We start from the raw sequence: 19,861 nt of genomic DNA, 5'->3' as shown, positions 1-19,861 counted from the left end.
GCCTCTACCCAAAAGGCTGTGTCAAAGTTAAGTACCATACACTATGATGTGATGACACCCACCTAACCCCTACCCACCTACCCACTTATATGCTCGCCTCTGTGAACCAATGTCAGCTATTAGGAACTGAAGCTACCCAGAAGCCCAGTAGTTCAACGTTCCCTGGCTTTTTCTTGGACAATTTGTTTCCTGCATAGGGTATGGATGTACCTAAGTACCATGAGCCTATTGTTTCCCATTATCTCTATCCAGTGGGGCCTTGGATAGCACTTAGTGTCGTTCTGTACTGATCTAGTAAAAACCAGCCTCTCAGCCAGTGCTCCTATCACCCTGTGCCATACCTCTCTATCAGTTATATGAAGGCATTCTCCTTAGTTGAACTAATTAGGAAGAGGCATTTTAACTTCCTCTCATTCCCAGTACACAAAATGCACAACTTTATGCAGTGGATTTGCTCTCCACCTAGTACTAACTCTGGGTTTTCCATGGTCTGTGTCAGGACTATCTATTAGGACCTATCCCCACCTCCTGGCTAGCACAGGCCACCAGGATACAGGAAGTAACTGTGAGTAGTTGCTTCCTCAGCCAGGGCTTAATGAGGATCAGGCCTCCTCAGAAGTATCAAGGCATCTTTCTTAAAAAAAAAAAAAAAAAAAAAAGTCTGTTCCTTTTTGATAGTGTTACCCAAAAGACTGACAAGTACCTACAGTTTGATCTTTGACATGTAAAGCTAGATGCCGTCTGTTGGTTCCCACAACAACTCAGCTAAAGCCTCAAGGACATGACAAGTATCCTACAATGACCTCCTACAGGCCTTCCAAGGACCAGGCCTGGTGTTGGTTAGAGGGTAAAATACAGACAGTTTCAAAGAATCTTCCAGGCAGGTGCTCACAGTAAAGTTATGGACACATAAAACACACAAATGTCAGAAATAACTAACACCAAGAGGAAAAAAGCATTAAAAAGAATGAATACACAGAGCATGACAGGACAACTTCAAGTGGGAGGACGAGGAGGGGATACAGAAAAAAATACAGGAAGAAATAATGTCTGAAAATGTTGCAAACTTGGTGAAAACTATATACCCACATATCCAAGAATCTTGAAGAACCCCAAGCATGAGAAAGAGAACTATATCAAAGCACATCATAATAAATTACTCAGAACTCACAATAAAGACACAAATCTTAAAAGTGGGTAGGGCTGGGGAGAAAATACGTTACAAAGAGGAATAAAAATGAGGATTATAGCAGATTTCTCATTAGAAACAATGCAAGAATACAGTGGAACAGTATTTTTAAATTATGGAAAGAAAAGTAAACTCTGCCAACCTAGAATTTTATACCTCACTGCTGTGTAGTAAAGAATTTGGCCTTTGTCCCCAGTCCCTGGAAAGGAACCTCTAAATCCTAGGAATTTCCCAAGTGATAGGAGAGTTTTTGTTATTCATGGTGGTGTCTGCCTGATACTTTATGCTAATGAGATGACTCAGGATAGTGGCTGGCCACACCAGAAAGACCAACAATATGACTGGAGGGTTGGGGCTTTGAGCCACTTGGTATCAAGCAGTGACCTCCCAGAAGTGGAGGGGGTCTAGAGATTGGGTTCAATCAAGTGGCCAATGAGTGAATCAGTCCTGCCTACATAACGAAACCCCAATTAACACTCTGTGTCCAGATTGTTTCTGGACACAAAGCTCCAGTGAGTTTCTCTGGTTAAAAATAATCTGTGTGTACTGTCACACATTAGTGTGCTGGCAGGGTGATACAGGGGGAGAAGGCACTGGAAGCTTTGTGTTTGGGACCCTCCCAGACCTCAATTTTTATGCATCTCTTCTTTTGACTGGTCCTCATTTGTATGTACCTTTTTTGCTACATAAACATACATAAAACTGTAATCCTAAACACAATGCTTTCCTGAGCTCTATGAATCATTCTAGTGAATTACTGAACCCAAAGTAGTAGTGAGAAACCTTAATATGCATCCAGATGTTCAGAAGTATGGGTGGCCTGGGAACTTCCATGCTTGTGGCTGGTGTCTGACTTGAGGGCAGTTTTATAGAGAACTGTGCCCTTAACTTGTAAAATCTGGCCTGATTTTGGGTAGTGTCAGAAGTCAATTGTATCAGCAAAAATATTTTTAAAAGACAAAGATGAAATAAAGATATTTTTAGATAAAAAAGCTAAATGAAATTCTCAACAAAAGATCACACTATAAGAAATACTTTTAAAATGTCCTTTCAGCAGAAGGAAAAGGATATCAAGTGGAAATAATGGATTTGCATGAAAGAATAAACAATGGAAAAGTTTACTAGATGGAAAAATATGGAAGATTTTTTATTAAATCTCTTTAAAAAGTAATAATGTTTAAATAAAAATAATAATAAGGTGGTGTGTGATTTATAACATGAGAATTAAAAGTTTGAAAATAATTACCTAAAAGTGGGGGGCAGGGAATGGAAGATTCTTATCTCATATGTGAAGTGGTATAATACTACTTGAAGGGAGATGATGATAAGTTAAAGATATATACTATAAATTGCTAATGTAACCACTAAACAGCCTAGAAGAAAACAAAGGATATAAAATGGAATAATAGAAATATTCAACCCCAAATAAAGTAGAAAAAGAGCACAGAGGAAGAAAAAACAGATGGGACAATTAGAAAACAAATAGGAAGATGGTAGATTTAAACCAAATCACATCAACAACCATATTAAATGTAAATACTCCAATTAAAAGAAGATTGTTGGATTGGATAAAAAAAAGACAGATCCTATTAAAGAAATGGAATCAATAATTCTCTTCCAAAAAAAGAAAGCACCAGTTTCAGATGTTTCACTTGTTAATTCTACAAGGAAAAATGATGCCAATTCTTTAAATTCCTTCCAACAGAAATACAAAGAACACTTCTTAACTCAGTCTATGGAGCCAGAATTACCCTAATATCAAAACCAGATGAAGCGGCCGGGCGCGGTGGCTCACGCCTGTAATCCTAGCTCTCTGGGAGGCCGAGGCGGGCGGATTGCTCGAGGTCAGGAGTTCGAAACCAGCCTGAGCAAGAGCGAGACCCAGTCTCTACTATAAATAGAAAGAAATTAATTGGCCAACTGATATATATATAAAAAATTAGCCGGGCATGGTGGCTCATGCCTGTAGTCCCAGCTACTCGGGAGGCTGAGGCAGAAGGATCGCTCGAGCCTAGGAGTTTGAGGTTGCTGTGAGCTAGGCTGACGCCACGGCACTCACTCTAGCCTGGACAAAAAAGTGAGACTCTGTCTCAAAAAAAAAAAAAAGAAAAAAAAAAAAAAAAAAAACCAGATGAAGGGGCCAGGCGCGGTGGCTCACGCCTGTAATCCTAGCTCTCTGGGAGGCCGAGGCGGGCGGATTGCTCGAGGTCAGGAGTTCGAAACCAGCCTGAGCAAGAGCAAGACCCAGTCTCTACTATAAATAGAAAGAAATTAATTGGCCAACTAATATATATAGAAAAAATTAGCCGGGCATGGTGGCGCATGCCTCTAGTCCCAGCCACTTGGGAGGCTGAGGCAGAAGGATTGCTTGAGCCCAGGAGTTTGAGGTTGCTGTGAGCTAGGCTGACGCCACGGCACTCATTCTAGCCTAGGCAACAAAGTGAGACTCTGTCTCAAAAAAAAAAACAACAAAAAACCAGATGAAGATATTACAAGAAAGGAAAACCATAGACCAATATCTCTTAGGAACACACATGTAAAAATTCTCAAGATATTAGAAATAATCAAATCTAAAAATGTATTAAGAAATCATATACCATGACCAAGCAGCATTTATTCCAGGTATGTAAGGGTGGTTCAACATTTGAAAATCAATTAAAATAATCCACCACCATCAAAAGACTCAAGAAGAAAAATCATATGATTATATGAACTGATACAGAAAAAGATCTGACAAAATCTAACACCCATTGAAAACTTTTTTTTTGATAAAAGAAATCAACAAACTAGGAGAACTTCCTCAACTTGGTCAAGAACATCTAAAGATGACATACTGCTAACATCATACTTAATGGTGAGAAAACTAGATGCTTTTCCTCTAGTATTGAAAACAAAGGCAAGGATATTCCTTCTCATCATTCTTATTCAATATTGTACTGGAATAATAACTGGAATAGCTAGTGGAATAACACAAGAAAATAAAATAAAAAATAAATAATTTGGGAAGAAGGAAATAAAACTATGTTTAGAGATAACAAAATTGTCTATGTATATTGTTCTACTATGTACACATGACTGTCCACATCGTTGATTTGTAGAATCAACAAACAAACAAATACAAAACACCCCTGGAGCTAGTAAGCAATTATATTAAGTTTGCAGAACACAAGACTAATACAGAATTTGAAATGAAAAACAATACCACTAACACAAAAAATGGAAATGCTTATGTATAAATCTAACAAAATATGATCAAACTCTATATGCTATAAATTATAAAAGTGATGAAAGAAATCAAAGACCAAAATAAATGAGATACTGCATGTTCATGCACTGGAAGACGCAATATTACTAAGATATTAATTCTTCCCAATTTGACATATAGATTAAGTGCAATTCTAATCAAAACCCAAGCAAGCTAGTTTGTGAATATCAACAAACTGATTCTACAGTTTATATGGAAAGGCAAAATAATCAGAACAGCCAACACAATATTGAATAAGAATAAAGTTGGAGGACCAGCATTACCCAACCTTAAGACTTAATATAAAGTTACAGTAATCAAGACAATGTGGTATTGGTGGAAGAACAGACACACAAATCGGTGGATGGAACAAAATAGGAAGCCCAGAAACAGGCCCATACAAATATAATCAACTGATATATGACAAAGGAGAATAGGCAATTCAACAGAGAAAAAAATAGTCTTGTTAATGAATGATGCTGGAATGTTCCTTTCACAAAAATTAACTCAAAATAGATTAAGAAAATGATCCCAATATGTAAGACTTATCTAAATGTAAAACACAAAACTATAAAATTCTAGAAGATAACATAAGAGAAAATCTAGGTGACCTTGGGTTTGGCAATAAATTTTTAGATATGAAACCAAAAGCAAAATACATGAAAAAAAATTGATAAGTTAGACTGCATTAAAATTAAGAACTTCTACTCTGCAAAAGATGCTATTAAGAGAATGAGAAAGACAAGCCACAGACTGGGAGAAAGTATTTGTAAAAAACACATACCTAATAAAAGTCTTATAGCCAAAATGTACAAAGAACTCTTAAATCTCAACAATCAGAAAACAACTCAATTAAAAAATGAGCAAAAAAAATCTGAACAGACACCTCACCAAAGAAGATATATAGCCAGCAACAAGTATAAGAAAGATGCCTGGGTAATATGGTGAGACCCCATCTCCACCAAAAAATTTTTTAAAAATAGCTGGATGTGGTGGTGTATGCCTGTAGTCCTAGCCACCTGGGAGGCTGAGGTAGGATGATTGCTTGAGCCCAGGAGTTTGAGGTTACAGTAAGCTATGATCCCAACATTGCACTCCAGCTTGAGCAACAGACCTTGTGAGACCTTGTGTGAGACCTTGTTTCAAAAGAAAAAAAAAGAAAAGATGATCAACATCATTTATCATAAGAAATTACAAATTAAAAACACAATGGAATGCTCATACACACCCAGTAGAATGGATAAAAAACTGACAACACCTAATGCTGGTGAGGATGGACAACAGAAACTCTCGTCATGGTCAGTAGGAATAAAAAATGGTACAGCTACTTTGTAAGAAAGTTTGGCAGTTTCTTACAAAGCTAAACTTAGTCTTGCCATATAAAGCAGCAATTGCACTAAGTAATTATTCAACTGAGTTGAAAACATTCATCTACACAAAAACATGAACATGAATAGCAGCTTTATTTGTAATTGCCAAAAACCAGAAGTAATCAAGATGTCCTTCAATAGATAAATGAATGGATAAACATACTTTGGTACATCCATACAATGGAATATAAATAAACAAGCTATCAACCTACAAAAAGGCAGGAACCTGGAACACAATACTGCTAAGTGAAAGAAGCTAACCTGAAAAAGCTATATATTGTATGATTCCAATCATATGGCATTTTAGAAAAAAGGCAAAACTATACACACAGTATAACAATCAGTGTTTGTCAGTGGGGAGGGGAAAAGATGAAGGATAAATAGGTGAGGCACTGATGCTCTAAGGGCAATGAATCTGTTCTGTAATGATGGGTACATGACATTATGCATTTGTCAAAACTTATAGAACTTTACAACATAAAGAGTGAAGTAAGCAATTTTTTTTAAAGCCTTGATTTGTCATCACTAAAAGCAAGTTTTGTTTGTTTGTTTGTAACAGAGGGCTGTAACACTTGGGTGCTGGGCCTGCCCTGTCCTCTTTCCAAGTGAGAGGGAGGGAGGGAGGGAGGGAGGGCAGGCACCATGGAGCCACATTCCCCACCAGGCCTTCCTGAAAGCAAATTTTAAACAAATCACTTATGAGGTCAGGGGATCCTCAGGGAAAAATGCTCAATGTGACAAGAGAATCTAACTGTATTACAAATGTATGAAACAATTTCATTAATTTCATTAAAGGGGGTAGAGGGGAAAGTGCTGATCTAAGAAACTCTAGGAATAAATGGAATCTATAAGACTAAATGCAAAAGGAACTACACATAAGTCCAGAACCTAAGCCAATAAAGTTGTTTCTCACAACAGTATAGACTAATAATTCTGAAACTGCTGTACATGTATACTGGAATTGAGTAATTTAAGAATGGCAATTGGTAGGACCCAGGTTTCACACTGTTGGAGTGAAAATGTATAGACCAGCAGAGGGAAGAAGCTAAAATGATCCATGTGATAATGGATTAGAGTGAGAGACAGCAGGAAGAATTCATGTTTAATATAAACACAGATGGTTACATATAAAAATACTTATAGATATGTATATATTCACAGGTTAGTATACAAACTGTACTATATTTCTTTCATCAGTGAGATTAAGAGAGACTAGAAAAAGAATATCCCATGGAAACAAGTATACCTAGCACCCAGATCTTAGTTTCTAATACTATTTTCTAATAAAAGCATCCAGGCTCCTTGGAGAAATATCTGATTTTAGGATTGGGGCAAGAAAGATAGGCCTGGAGCATCTTATAGTGTCAGAAAGTAAGGAAGTGATAAAATAAAAATAAATGAAATCCAAACATACCACACAGGTGGGCGTATATCAAAGGGGAAGAGAAGCCAACTGAAAGATTTCCAAAACCAAAGTTGGAACAATTTTAGCAAAAAAATCAAGTATTAATGGATTATAATCTAAACTAGAAAATAACTATCTATTAATCCTTGCTGATATAAATGACTTAATCCATAAATAAATGGGGAAGATCAGTGAGGATCTTCTTGAATGGTACTACCAACCAACCTGACCTGACTGACACTTATAGAGCACTACACCATGCCAGGTACGGTGGCTCAGGCCAGTAATCCTAGAACTGTGGGAGGCCAAAGCAGGAGGATCCCTTGACGCCACGAGTTTGAGACCAGCCTGGGCAATAGTGAGACAAAAAGTAAAATAAAATTAGCCGGGTGTGGCGGCACATGCTTATAGTCTCAGCTACTTGGAAGGCTGAGGCAGGAGGATCACTTGAGCCCAGGAGGTTGACGTTGCGATGAGCTATCATCATGCCAGTGTACTCAAGCCTAGGTGACAGAGAGAGAGAGGGAGAGACCCTCTGTGTGTGTGTGTGTATACACACTGCACTCCAGGTTGGCTGACAGGGAGAGACTCTGTCTCAAAAAGAAAAGAACAGAAAACTACTGAACAAGCGCAGAACATTCTTTTCAAGTGAATATGGAATATTTAATAAGAAAGATCATGTTCTAGGCCATAAAACAAAACTCAACACATTTAAAAAGGATTCAAGCCATATAAAATATGTTTTCTGACCACAGTGAGATTGAATTAGAAATCAGTAACAGAAAGATCTCTGGATAATCCCCACATAATTGGAAACTAAACAACAGACTTTAGAATAACTTCTGGGTTGAAGAAGAAATCAAAAGGAGGCCGGGCGCGGTGGCTCACGCCTGTAATCCTAGCTCTCTGGGAGGCCGAGGCGGGCGGATTGCTCGAGGTCAGGAGTTCGAAACCAGCCTGAGCAAGAGCGAGACCCCGTCTCTACTAGAAATAGAAAGAAATTAATTGGCCAACTAATATATATAGAAAAAATTAGCCGGGCATGGTGGCACATGCCTGTAGTCCCAGCTACTTGGGAGGCTGAGGCAGGAGGATTGCTTGAGCCAGGAGTTTGAGGTTGCTGTGAGCTAGACTGACGCCACAGCACTCACTCTAGCCTGGGCAATAAAGTGAGACTCTGTCTCAAAAAAAAAAAAAAAAAAAGAAATCAAAAGAAAAATTAGGAAAGTATGATAAAAATGAAAACTATAACATGTCAGACTTCCAAAGCAGTTTGTTTCCCCCAAAATAAAAAGTTTATTTTAAAAAGAGACAAAAACCAAGGAAACAACAAAACAAGCTTTGTGCATTAAAATACAAAACAGAACCCAAAAAACTATGTAAAAAGAAAACAAAAATCTAAGGGCCACCCAAATTCTTTATGCAAAAGGAAAGGTAAGCCTGGCATCCGTGAAGGACTGGCTACACAGATCATTCACTAATGACATTCCTTGCTGGCCTCCCACAAGTAAGGATATGCAAATTGTAACTTTGGGTCTGCAGCTATGTCCAGCTCCTAAAACTAAAGTCTGTTTGATTCCACACTAATAATGAATTACAAGTTTATCTTCACAAGCAGCAGAACAGAGACAAGATAGGATCAGACATTCTTCCACCTACCCACGGACATCTACATAATGGACACTTCCTTCATTCCCTTTTTCTCTTCTTTTGTTTTCTTAATTCCAAAAAATTTAGAGGGCACAAATGTTTTTTATTACATGGATGAATTGTATCATGCTGAAGTCAGAGCTTTCAGTGTGCCTGTCACCAGAATAGTGTACACTGTGTTGACGGGTAGGATTTTATCCCTCACCTCCCTGCTACCCTCCCCCTTCTTAGGTTTCGATGTCCATTACACCACTTTATGATCATATATATCCCTCGTTTATCTCCTACTTATAAGTGAAAACATATGGTATTTGTTTTTCTTGAGATATTTTACTTAGGATAATGGTCTCTAGTTCCATCCTAGCTGCTGCAAAAGACATTATTTCACTTCTTTTTATGGCTGAGTAGTACTCCATGGTGTATGTGTATATGTGTGTGTAAGTATACACACCACATTTTCTTTATCCACTCATGCACTGATTGAAGCAGTTCTTAGAGGAGAAATTATATCACTACATATCTATATTAGAAAAGACTCAATTCAATGACCTCAGTTTCTACCTTAAGAAATTAGAAAAAGAGCAAATGAAACTCAGAAAAAGGAAATCATAAAGCTCAAAGTAGAAGTCAAATAATAAGAAACCACCAGAAAACAATAGACAAAATTAACAAAACCATGTACAGAGATCAATAAAATTAAAACCACAGACAGACTCATCTGGAAAAAAAAAGGGGAAGACACCAATTGCCAAAATCGGGAATGAGAAAGGTGACATCCCTATGGATTCTATAGATATCAGAAGAATGACAAGGCATATTTTGATCAACTATATGTTAATTAATTTGACAACTCAAATGAGACTGAAAAATTCCTTGAAAGATCTACCAAAGCCAACTCAGGAAGAAATAGATAAGCTAAACAGTATTATATCAATTAAAGAAATTAAATTTATAATTTAAAACCTTCCCACAAAGAAAACTCCAGGTTTAGGTGGCTTCATTAGAGAATTCTGCAATATTCAAGGAAGAAATAATAACAATTCTACACAAATTCTTCCAGAAAATTGAACAAGAAGGAATACTTTCCAACTCATATTATGAGGTCTGTATTACCCTGACACCAAACCAGGCTAAAACATTATAAAAAAAACTACAGACCAAGGCCGGGCACGGTGGCTCACGCCTGTAATCCTAGCACTCTGGGTGGCCGAGGCGGGCGGATTGCTCGAGGTCAGGAGTTCGAAACCAGCCTGAGCAAGAGCGAGACCCCGTCTCTACTAGAAATAGAAACAAATTAATTGGCCAACTAATATATATAGAAAAAATTAGCCAGGCATGGTGGCGCATGCCTGTGGTCCCAGCTACTTGGGAGGCTGAGGCAGGATTGCTTGAGCCAGGAGTTTGAGGTTGCTGTGAGCTAGGCTGACGCCATGGCACTCACTCTAGCCTGGGTAACAAAGTGAGACTCTGTCTCAAAAAAAAAAAAAAAAACACAACAAAAAACTACAGACCAATATCTCTTATGAATACAGATGCATACATTCTTAAATTTTCAGGAAACCAAATACAAAAATATATAAAAAGGCTAACACATCATGACCAAGTAGCATTTATCTCAGGAATTCATGTTGGTTTAAAATCTGGAAATCAATCAATATAGCTCACTACTTAATAGGCTAATAAAGAAAAAACCTATCATCTCACCAGGTACAGAAAAAGCATTTGACAAAAATCTAACAATGATTTTTGATAAAAACTTTCAGCACTCTAGGAATAGGACACATTTTTAAGTTGATAAAGGGTATTTATGACAAACCTATAGCAAACCTATCACAGTAACAGTAAAGACAAAATGTTCTAAGATCAGGAACAAGGAAAGGATGTCTGTGGTCACCATTTCATTCAAAATTGTATGGGAGGATCCAGTACAGTGGAATAAGGCAAGCTGTCTTCATTTATGGACCACATGAATGTTTATAAAGAAAATTCAACAAAACTTCAACAACTAGAATAGGTGAGTTAGCAAAAGGCTGTAGGATATAAGATCAACATACGAGCAAAAATCAATTATATTTATGTTACTAGAAATAATCAAAATTAAAAATAATACCACTTATAGCCAGGCACGGTGGCTCACGCCTGTAATCCTAGCACTCTGGGAGGCCGAGGTGGGCGGATTGCTCGAGGTCAGGAGTTCAAAACCAGCCTGAGCAAGAGCGAGACCCCGTCTCTACTATAAAAATAGAAAGAAATTAATTGGCCAACTAATATATATAGAAAAAATTAGTCAGGCATGGTGGCGCATGTCTGTAGTTCCAGCTACTTGGGAGGCTGAGGCAGAAGGATCACTTTAGCCCAGGAGTTTGAAGTTGCTGTGAGCTAGGCTGATGCCACAGCACTCACTCTAGCCTGGGCAACAAAGCGAGACTCTGTCTCAAAAAAAAATAATAATAATAATACCATTTATAGTTGCATAAAAATGGGGTACTTAGTGACAAATCTCAAAGGATATATAAGAACTACACAAAACACTGTTGAAAGAAATTAAAGATGACCTAAATAAATGGAGAAATAAACCATATTCATGGCTTAGAAGATTCAATATTAGTAAGAAGTCAATTGTCTGCTAATCTACAGATTCAGCACAATCCCAATCAAAATCCCAGCTGCCTTTTTGATAATCTGATTTTAAAATTTATATAGAAATCCAAAGGACAAAAAGATAGACAAAAAAACAAAGTACATACCTTATAATTCCATTTAGATAAATTTCTACCAAATTCAAAGTAATCTATAAGCAACAAAAAGCAGACCAGTGGTTGTCTGGAGATGGAAGAAGTTTACAAAATGACATGAGGAAACTTCAGGAGATTATAGTTATATTCACTATTATGATTGTGGTGATGTTTTCATGGATGTACATACATATGTCAAAAGTTATCAAACTGTATGTTTTGAATAATGTATGTCCATTATATATCAATGAAATCTGTCCTAAAATCATTCTAAATAATATAAGTAAAACAAATACTTTAAGTATTTTGTTTTAGTCATGGTACAAAAATTTATACTCTTTTGTGAGAGTGAAATGTAATTGAAGAGAGCTTATATTTTTAGAAATCGTAGGTCTAAACCCCTTTCTGGTTTTGTTTTTAAATTTAGATTTTTTTACTTGGTTTTATTACAGATAAAAAAACAAACCTCACGAAGACATGTAGCTCCCAATGGAAGAAGTGCATTGATGGCTCTATTTATTAAATAATGATACTTGTTTTTCAATTCCCTCCAAAGGATGATAAATTTCTATGTTCTGTGATATCAGCAGTTTTCCTTAGAAACCAATAGAAAGACATTATAGTTTTATATCTTTAACAAATAAGTTCAAAATTGATGGAACCTGGCCGGGCGCGGTGGCTCACGCCTGTAATCCTAGCACTCTGGGAGGCCGAGGCGGGCGGATTGCTCGAGGTCAGGAGTTCAAAACCAGCCTGAGCAAGACCCCGTCTCTACCAAAATATAGAAAGAAATTAATTGACTAACTAAAAATATATATACAAAAAAAATTAGCCGGGCATGGTGGCGCATGCCTGTAGTCCCAGCTACTAGGGAGGCTGAGGCAGTAGGATCGCTGAGCCCAGGAGATTGAGGTTGCTGTGAGCCAGGCTGACGCCACGGCACTCACTCTAGCCTGGGCAAGAAAGTGAGACTCTGTCTCAAAAAAAAAAAAAAATTGATGGAACCTTTCATTTGGAAGATTAGAAACATTATTCCCAATTTAAGTTAAGTGGTAAATTTATCAGTTTTTAAACGTGGCATAATTTTTCTCAACAAAAATCTCATATAGATAAGAACATTTCCAAATATCCATTTTGAAAATGCTTTCTCCATAGCACAAATTCCTCTCAAAATGTAGCTACTCTTTCACTCAATGTTAAAATATCATACTCATCCTTAAAAGACGGACTATAAGTATTAATATTCACGCCAGCCCCCAAATATCTCCTAGGCAGCATATACTAAAAACCACTTGTTAACACAGAAAAGGTGAGAAAATTTGAAACACTTAACATTTTGTAAAAGAATATTGCATCACATTATTTAGTTTGGCCACTCTTTTAAGTAATTTGCCATAAGACACCCAATAAATTTCCTTCTTGTACAATACATTATCAAAGGTCCCTCTACACCTATATTGTAAAAATTTAATACTGCACTATGTGGCAATATGCTGAAGGGTATGAATAACAGAGGGTATATCATGGAATTCTATTCTTTGTTCATGATACATCATGTACAACTTATGACACAGTATGACATAAGGAGCTAATTGAGGGTACCACTGTCAATCCATATCTTAAGTATTGGTAAAGCCTAATTCTTAGTTTTTATGATAAATATATGATAATATTAATATATTCCCCCTACATTGAAATAGATCATCTTTAGGGATACTCTTTGGAAAATGTTGCTATTGAAAAGTTCTAAGTAGTAGGATGACAGGCACAAACTAATGTATTATAAAAAGTACCTGGCTCCAAAATTTAGAATGGCTTGAGAGAGAAAGGAGTTTGGGGGCTTCTTCAACAAGCCAAATGAAAAATGATTAGGACCTCCATAAGGTCATGACAATAAAATCAGAATGTGTTCATCCAGAGTTTAACAGCTTCTATATGAAAGATTTTTTCTGAGTCTTAAATTGAATCCTTGAGGATATCTACCAGAACTAAAAGCACTATACAGTAAATATGTATTCCAGTATAAATACGTACTATAAGTAGTACATATTTTAATTTATCAATTAATAATTGATTTTGAAGGCTCATACATTTGTTTATTAGAATTTTTTAGAGCTGATTCACAATTCAACATTTTATATACCAAATATGGACAATGTTGGAGAAAAGAAATGACTTTCAAGTTACGGAGCTGTTGCCAGGACATCCCCAAAAACAGACCACTGTGTGTGATGAAAATCTCTGGCAAAAAGCATCCTTGTAGTGCAAGGGGATATAATGATGGATTCCCACCAACTGGAAGCCGACAACGTAATAAATAAGTATGCCTTCCAACTCCAACAGACTTTTATTCTGACACTACCTCAAACCGGGTGTACTGCAATCGACTCTGACTCCACCCACATGGAGTTAGCACAGACCCCACAGGTTAAGAGCAAAGTCCTCAACAAGACTGCCTCATTTCCAACACCAGCCATGAGGCTTAGGGGAGAAGGTCTCTGAGACCACCTGTTCTTCTGACTGACTAGCTATAAATTCAGGAGTTCCCATGGCCTCTGGTTCAATAATTCACTAGAATAACTTGCATAACCCAGGAAAACACCATTCTTATTATTAGTTTAATTATAAAGGGTACACACAGCGAGAGTGAGGTTTGGGAGAGAAAGCAGAGCTCCTGTGCCCTCTCCTTGTGTAATCAGGGAGTGTCACCTCTTGATACATAAGTATGTTCACCATCCAGGAAACTCTACTGAGCTTAGGTTGTCTAGAGTTTTTATTTTTGTTTTATGACATAGGCATGACTGATTAAATGACTGGCTAAACAACTGAACTCATCTCCCAGCCCCTATCCTTTTCTGGGAGGCCAGGCTGGCCCAAGGTTCCAACCCTTTAGTAATGTGGTTGGTCTTTTTAGTGACCAGTACCCATCTTGAGGTTCTGTAAGGGGTCACCATTAGTTACCTCATTAGAAAACCCTACAGCCTCAGGAAATTCCAGGGTTTTTACAGGCTCTGTGCCTGGAACTTGGATGCTAACGCCTCAAAACACACAATCTTTATTGTGTTTTTATTTCTCCAATATTCACTTCACCATAAAAAGGCCAAAATTATTACCACTTTTAAGTGTGTGGCAGAATACAATCAATAATTTGAATTGGTCTTATTTTGGAGGAGGGAAGGTTAAGACATTAGAATATTAATATTTTGAAGAAAATATTTAAACTATTTTTTTGTTTTGTTTAGAGGCAGGGTCTTGCTCTGTTGTCCAGGCTGGAGTACAGTGATGCGATCATAGCTCACTGCAGCTTCCAACTCCTGGGCTCAATCGATCCTCAGCCTCAGCCTCCCAAGTAGCTGGGATTACAGACACGTACCACCAACATAGGCCTAAACTGATTCTTATTAATTACTTATATTCACAATGCTAGCCCCAGAAAAATCACATCACTGAGAAGACTCCTTTCTTAAAGACAATGAGAAATTGCTCAACACAACAAAAAATCTTACAGAAAATCCAGCAGCCCAACAAGCCTTTTCTATTTTATCAAGCAATTTAGCAGTTGCAGGAGATAGTTCAAAGGCAAGTAATTATCCATCCCAGAGAAATAAGTTATAATGAATCAACAAACTACATAAAACTGGGAGCAGCCAGTTGACCTTGAACCAGCTGCTTCATTTACACAATTACAAAGGAATACAACTATATAGCAAGCACCTCTGTGAACACCATCCAGGTTAACAATGCCAACTTCCGAAAGCCCTCCACTTGATTCTTCCAATTAAAATCCCTCCCTTTCCCCCAAGCAAGGTCAACATCATCCTAACTTTTATGACAATCATTTCCTTTGAGCTTTACCAACTAAATATGCATCTCTAAACACTAGAGTTTAGTTCTTTTCTCTCATACAATTTTAAAAAGTGAGATGTAATTCACACATACAATTCACCCTTTTTTTTTGTTTTTTTAGACAGAGTCTCACTTTGTTGCCCAGGCTAGAGTGAGTGCCGTGGTGTCAGCCTGGCTCACAGCAACCTCAATCTCCGGGGCTCAGCGATCCTACTGCCTCAGCCTCCCGAGTAGCCGGGACTACAGGCATGCGCCACCATGCCCGGCTAATTTTTTGTATATATATTTTTAGTTGGTCAATTAATTTATTTCTATTTTTGGTAGAGACGGGGTCTCGCTCAGGCTGGTTTCGAACTCCTGACCTTGAGCAATCCGCCTGCCTCGGCCTCCCAAAGTGCTAGGATTACAGGCGTGAGCCACCAAGCCCGGCTCACAATTCACCCTTTTAAAATGTATAGTTCAGTGGATTTCAGTATATTTACAAAGTTGTGCCACTATAATCCCTATGTAATTCCAGACTATTTTTTATCACCCAAAAAAGAAACTCTGTGCTTGTTACAAGCAGTCACTTCTCATTCTCCTCTACCCAAACCCCTGGCAACCACTAATCTACTTTGTGTCTCTATGGAGTTGCCTATCTTGGACATTTCATAGAAATGGAATTATTCACTATGTGGCCTTTTGTGTTCCAGTTAGTCTGTTTTTGAACTTTACATGAGAAAATGCCAAATTGTTTTTGTAAAATAGTTTTACTAATTTATATTCCCATCAGCAGTGCTTAAGGGTTACTATCATTTCACACACTTACCTATACTTGATTTTGTCTCTCTTTAAGCCATTACTGGTGGTCATATATGGTGTATCTTTGTGATTTATTTTGCATGTCCATAATTACTAATGAGCTTAACATATCTTTCCATGCATTTTTTGGGCATTTAGATTTCTTTGTGAACTGCCTGTTCAAGTCTCTTAGCCATTTTAAAATCATAGTATTGTTTTAATATATAGGAGTTCCTTCAATATTTTGAATCCAACCCCTTTGTCAGTTTTACATGTTACAATTCTCTTCCCCTGGCCAGGTGTGGTGGCTCATGCTTGTAATCCTAACATTCTGGGAGGCCAAGGAGGGAGGATCGCTTGAGGTTAGGAATTCAAGACCAGCCTGAGAGAGAGTAAGACCCAGGCTCTACTAAAAATAGAAAAAATTAGCTGGGTGTGGTGGCATATCTGTATAGTCCCAAGTCCTTGGGAGGCTGAGGCAGAAGGATTGTTTGAGCCCAGGAATTTGAAGTTGCAGTGGGCTAGGCTGATGCCACTGCACTCTAGCCTGGGCAACAGAGAGAGACTCTTGTCTCAAAAAAAAAAAAAAATTATCTTCTCCCACTTTGTGGCTTGTCTTTTCACTCTTTTCATGGTGTTTTTTGATAAGCAGAAATTCTTAATTTTATTTTCAAATTTTAATTAATCTTATCCTTTATGTCATTTGTTTTTTTAAAAAATTCCCTATCTTAAGGACATGAAGACATTCTCCTATATACTTTCTACAAGTTTTACTATTTTATCTTTTACATTTAAATCTAGCATTCACCTGGAGTTGATGTTTGTGAAGAGTCAAGTTTTTAAATTTCTCCATAGGGACATCTAATTGTTCCAGTACCACAACGAAAAGAACATTTTTGCTTACAGCTCTACACAGTGCCACCTTTGTCAAAAATCAAGTGCCCTAATCTGTGAGGATTTGTTTCTGGGCTCTTCATCCTTCCCCTAAATCTATTCTTCCTATCAGTATTCCTTATTAATCACTCACATAGGAAATCAGAAGATAATCCACACCCTACTGATTTAGTCACTTATATTTTTCTCATATTCATTTATTTTCCCCATTTCGAACATTGCTCTAACATCTTTTATTTATTTATTTTTTTGAGACAGGGCTCACTCTGTTGCCCAGGCTAGAGTACAGTGGTGTCATCATAGCTCATTGCAGTCTCAAACTTCTGGGCTCAAGTGATCCTCCTGTCTCAGCCTCTCAAAGTGCTAGGATTACAGCCGTGAGCCACCTCACCCAGCTTCCCCAACATTTTGACAATGGTAATGGCCTCTTAACTGGCCTTCCAACCGCCAGCATTACTCTCATTTAATAACCTTTATTTTAATATTTCTAATCATATGATTCAAGAATTATATTCTCATGGGAAAAAAAAAAGGGAGCAAGGTGAACAATAAGTGAAAGCTTCTCTTTTATTTTTCCTTGTCAGTGGTAACCACTGTTAGAATAATGTAGTTTTTATTTTTCCAGACTTTTCCTCGCATTCTTATTAAATCTATTTTCTGCACTCCTTCAATAATCAAATTTGACCATGTCAACCTTTGCTTTCCTTGTTTCAAACCTTCAAACATCCACTTTTTAGATTAAGAAATAACTTTTGGAAAATCTGATAAACACTCTCCATAAGAAAATTAACATAGGTACATATATTAAATAGGGAATATAATTTTAGGAGATTTATGGAGCTCCTAAAATTATCCATGGCCCTCAGATCTTAGGTAAAAAGAAATTTACACCATGGGACACTAATACCTCAACCCTTCATAGCACTGCATATAGCGCTCCATGACCTTCTGCCTACCCATCCACATCCAATTAGCACTTTATAATCTAGAATACAGATTATAATGGTCTATACTTTTCATGTTCTAAACATACCATTCTATTTGATACTTACAGAACTTTTCCTTTGCTTGGAATAAGCTTTCTATGATCATTCAATGAGCTAACTCCAAAAAGAACATCTTCCTTAAAAAAGAACACTAGCTTGGGCCACACATTCTTACTTTTGTACTCCCAAGCACCCTGGGCATCCATTTAATGTAGCCCTTAACATATCAGTTGAAACATGACTGTCCCCTGTGGACACAGTGATAACTGCTTTCACATACTCCTGTGGCACTGGACCTAGAGGTGGGGTAAACATCCTGTTGGTTCCTCATTCCCTCTTCTAGGCATTCTCCACCTCCTTTCTCCATAAAAACACCCAAGTCTGAAGTCATGTCATCAGACTATATCAACCAATGCCCCTCCTTGCTGAAGTCACATACACACCTTTGGGACACTCCCTTCACTCATAAAAGATTCTTCCTTCTGCATCTCTGACATTCTTTTTTTTTTAAATTCTAAATTATCGCTTTATTTGTATTTAAAAATACATTTGGAAATTCTGCATATTTCCATAATCACATGATCAAGCGTATTTTCAATGCACATTACTTAAATTTTGATGACATGGTTTGATCTGACAAGTCCTTTTTCAAGCTGAACACCAAAATTGGGAAAGTCCTGTAGATTTCCACTGACTTGCTGCTGATGACGTATACTGCTTCCTTGCTAATGATGATGGATGACTTTCATCAGCCTTTTATCACCCGAACAGTTCCGACCATAATGATAAAAATGGTAAGCTGATGCAGATGTGGTAAAAGCTATATAACACCACAGCACCTGAAGATAAATGCTACTGACATTCTCTTTATCATGACTTCTGTCAGGATTGATTATAATATTGTAGTAGATGATCTTTCCAATATGCTAGCCTCTATTAGAAGTTTCTAGAGAAAGCCCCACAAAAACCTGACTAGACTCACTTTATGTTTGTGATTACAAACTGTAGCTTTTCACAGGGCCAGAAATCAGACACATATCTGAAGTGCATTCTTTCTCCCATCTTTTTTTATTGAGATAGATTCTTGCTCTGCAGCCCTGGGTAGAGTACAATGGTGTCATCACAGCTCACTGCAACCTTGAACTCCTGGGCTCAAGTGATCCTCCTGCTTCAACCTCCTGAAGAGCTGGGACTACAGGTGTGTGCCACCATGCCTGGCTAATTTTTTAATATTTTGTAGAGATAGAGTCTTGCTCTTACTTGGGGGGGGGGTCCTGACCTCAAGCAATCCTCCTACCTCAGCCTCCCAGAGTGCTAGTATTACAGGCGTGAGCCACCTTGCCCGGCCTCTCATCTTTGCATTTCATTCCTGCTCTTTCTTACAGCAAAACTCCCTCAACAAACTGTTTACAGTTACTATCTCCATTTTCTTTTTCTCTTTGTCTCTTAACTCTCCAATTAGGTTTTGCCTCTACCATTCCATCAAAATAGCTAATCAGTGTCAACAATGACATTACATTGCTACATCCCACTGGCAATTCTCAAACCTCATCTCACTTGATCTGTCTATAGCATTTGGCTCAGGTGATCTCTCTGTATTCCTTGAAATACTCTTTTACATGTCTTTCAGGACATCACACTTTCTAAGTTTTCCTCTTTACTTTTTGGCCTCTCTTCATTCCCCTGACCTATAAAAACTGGAATGTCCCAGAGCCCAGTCCTTGTACCTTTAACCCTTTCTGTATATGCTCACTCCTTACGT

The 19,861-nt window shown here is 37.6% G+C and overlaps 1 protein-coding gene across 10 annotated transcripts in view; it reads right to left on the bottom strand.

Annotated features, from left to right (window-relative positions):
* MAST2 (microtubule associated serine/threonine kinase 2) overlaps positions 1-19,861 on the bottom strand; it is a 200,525-nt gene that overhangs the window by 33,023 nt on the left and 147,641 nt on the right. The window lies entirely within an intron of this gene.

Source organism: Microcebus murinus, chromosome 2, assembly GCF_040939455.1.
Source record: "Microcebus murinus isolate Inina chromosome 2, M.murinus_Inina_mat1.0, whole genome shotgun sequence".
In the NCBI taxonomy this organism is placed as follows: Eukaryota; Metazoa; Chordata; class Mammalia; order Primates; family Cheirogaleidae; genus Microcebus; species Microcebus murinus.
This window is presented reverse-complemented; position numbering and strand designations above follow the sequence as displayed.